Here is a 3,509-nt window from a genome sequence, read left to right on the forward strand (position 1 = left end):
CGCCATGTTCGCGTCCTTGGCGTCCCAATCGCCAGATGATTGCTCGACCACTAGGTCTGAGTCGCCGTAGCACAGGATCCGGCGTATGCCAAGCTCTTTGGCTAGCCGGAGCCCGTGTACGAGCGCCTCGTACTCGGCCACGTTGTTGGAGGCGGCGAAGTGGATCTGCAGCGTGTACTTGAGCTTGTCGCCTTTGGGAGAGGTGAGGACGATGCCGGCTCCCAAGCCGGTGCGCATCTTGGACCCGTCAAAGTGCATCCGCCAATGGGTAGAGTCGGGAGCCGGCGGTAAGTACTGGGTCTCGGCCCAGTCGGCGAGGAAGTCGGCCAATGCTTGCGACTTGATGGCGGTGCGGGGTTGATAGAAGATCGTGTAGGGCGCCAATGCAATGGCCCATTTGGCCACCCGGCCGGATGCATCCCGGCTGCCTATGATCTCGGCAAGCGGGGCAGTGCACACGACCGTGATGGGGTGCTCTTGGAAGTAGGGCTTCAGTTTCTTGGCAGCGAAGTACACCCCATAGCACATCTTCTGGTAGTGCGGGTAGTTTTGCTTTGAGCTGGACAGTACTTCGCTGAGATAGTAGACCGGCCTCTGGACCAGCTGGGCTCGGCCTTCCTCCGGGCGCTGGACCACAACAACAGTGCTGACGACTCGTCTAGTCGCGGCGATGTAGAGGAGCATGGGCTCCTTCTCAGTCGGCGCTGCCAGGACAGGCGGAGTGGTCAACATTTTCTTCAACTCATGGAAGGCTTGGTCGGCTTGATCATTCCACTCAAAGTGAGTGGACTTCTTCATGAGTCGGTACAAGGGGAGAGCCTTTTCTCCTAGTTGGCTGATAAAACGATTCAGGGAGGCTAAGCAGCCAGTGAACTTCTGCACATCTCGCAGCTTGGTGGGAATCTCCATCCTCTCGATGGCCTTGATCTTGACGGGGTTGCACTCAATGCCGCGTTCAGAGACCAGGAAGCCTAGCAGCTGGCCGGCTGGCACTCCGAACACGCACTTCTCGGGATTGAGCTTGATTTGGAATCGGCGCAAGTTGGCAAATGTTTCTTTCAGGTCTTTCAGGTCTTCCAGCAAATGTTTCTTTCATTTCTGCCGAGTTGTTTCAAGAGACATTTCTGCATGCAACGCTGAAAAGTGGCACCGGCATTTCTCAGGCCGAATGTCATTGTCAGGTAGCAGAAAGCTCCAAAGGGTGTGATGAAGGCAGTCTTCAGGCGGTCAACCGGGTCCAACTTGATCTGATGATACCCTGAGTATGCATCCAAAAAACTTAATAGCTCGCATCCGGCTGTGGAGTCTATCACTTGGTCAATCCGTGGCAGGGCAAACGGATCCTTTGGGCAGGCCTTGTTCAGACTAGTGTAGTCTATACACATATGCCACTTGTTATTCTTCTTCAGAACCAGAACTGGGTTGGCAAGCCACTCTGGAAAGAACACTTCCATGATAAAGCCGGCTGCAAGGAGCCGGGCTATCTCTTCTCCCACAATTCTTCGCTTCTCTTCTGATAGTCGGCAGAGGGGCTGCTTGACCGGCTTCGCATCATCTCGGACATGTAATTTGTGCTCGGCGAAATCCTTCGGGACACCCGGCATGCCTTTGGGGACCATGCAAAGATGTCTCGATTCTCACGGAGGAAGTCGACGAGCTCGCCTTCCTATTTACTGTCCAAGTTCGCCCCAATGACAGCGAACCTCTCCGGGTGCTCCGGGTCCAGAGGTATCTTCTTCGTCTCTTTGCAGGCTGGAAGGAGCCCTGCGCATCACAATCCTTGGGGTTGGGGGACAAGGCCGGCTGCTTGCCGGCCATGGCCACAACCCGTTCCAACATCTTCTTCTCTTCTGCCACCACGAGGGACTCGGCCAGCCGGCTACTGGCCATGGCGCACTCGATGGACTTCTTGTAGTCGCCGGCTACCGTGATGATCCCCTTCGAGCTCGGCATCTTCATTTTCAGGTAGGCGTAGTGGGGCACAGCCATGAACTTGGCCAAAGCAGGTCGGCCAAGCAATGCATGATAGGGGCTCTCCAAATCCACTACCTCGAACCATATTGCTTCCCGGCGAAAATGATCTTTGTCTCCGAAGAGAACATCCATTTTGATCTTGCCGATTGGAGAGCAAGACAGGCCGGGTACGATACCATGGAAGACGGTGCGGCTCGGCATGAGCTGCTTCGCTTTGATGTTCAGCTTCTCCATGGTATCGCGGTACAGTATGTTGATACTGCTTCCGCCGTCTATCAGGACGCGGGAAAATCTGGCAGCTCGCCTCTCCGTCGCGAGGGTGACATCCAAGACCATTGCATAGGAGCCAGGCGAAGGCATCACCTCTGGGTGGTCGGCCTGGCTCCAGCTGATTGGCTTTTCTGACCAGTGCATGAACTCGGCGGTGCTAGAGGCGACTGCATTCACTTCTTGGTGTTGTCGGCGTCGGCTGCGCTTGTCGTCGGCTTGACTAGTGAAGACGACGTAGGCGGCGTGCTCTTCGGGGAATTCGTCTTGGATGGCGCCGACTGCCGGTCGAGCCGCCGGCTACTGAGGGGCTGGAGGCGGCGGGCCGGGAGGTGGAGGCGGCAGCATTCCCTCGCCCTTGGTGATGCGGGTGAGCCAGTGACATTTCCGAGTTGTGTGGTTGGACGGCTTCGCGCTGCTGTGGAACTTGCAGGGGGCATCGAGTGCTTGTTCGTAGGAGAAAGACGGCTGCCAAGCCGGCCTCCCACCCTTCTTCTTGGGAGCGGGCCGTTCTTCAGGCTGCTCGTCTTCAACTGTGGCCACCTGCCGACTGGAGGAAGTCGGCATGGGGCCCTTGCGCTTGTGGTCGTTCTGGTAGGGGCGCCGATTAGGGTCGCCAGCCGGCGTCTTGGGAGCCGGAGCAATCACCTTCCCAGAGGCGTCTACTCTCAGCTCGGTCTTCATCGAGGAGTCGGCTGTGGCGTACTTGTCGGCGATGACTAGTAACTCGTCGAGGGTAGCCGGCTCGTCGCAGAGGAGTCGGTGCTTGAGGAGGGTGCCCTCTCGGCACCCGGCGGTGAAGTACTCGATGGCCTGGACCTCGTGCACTCCCTCGCAGGAGTTGCGGAGCTCGGCCCATCGCGTGAGGTAGTCGCGGGTCGACTCGTTGGGCCCTTGGACGCAGAGGGAGAGCTGGCGAGGCTTGGGAGGCCGCTTGTAGGTGCTGGTGAAGTTGCGGACGAAGACTTCGGTGAAGTCCAGCCAACTGTTGATGCTGTAGGGCTTGAGGCTGTTGAGCCATGTGCGCGCCGTGCCTTGCAGCATGAGGGGGACGTACTTCACGGCGACGCGCCGATTGCCGTTGGCTATGCTGACGGCCGTGGAGTAGTCGATGAGCCAATCTTCCGGCTTCACCGAGCCGTTGTACTTGGGCGTGTCTCTGGGGAGCGAGAACCCTTTGGGGAAGGGCTCGTCGCGGATGCGGGGGCCAAAGCATGGCGGGCCGACATCGTCTTCTTCTTCTAACGCCAAGGATCGAGCAAGGCGGT

The sequence above is a fragment of the Triticum aestivum genome, chromosome 6D, assembly GCF_018294505.1.
Source record: "Triticum aestivum cultivar Chinese Spring chromosome 6D, IWGSC CS RefSeq v2.1, whole genome shotgun sequence".
Taxonomy (NCBI): Eukaryota; Viridiplantae; Streptophyta; class Magnoliopsida; order Poales; family Poaceae; genus Triticum; species Triticum aestivum.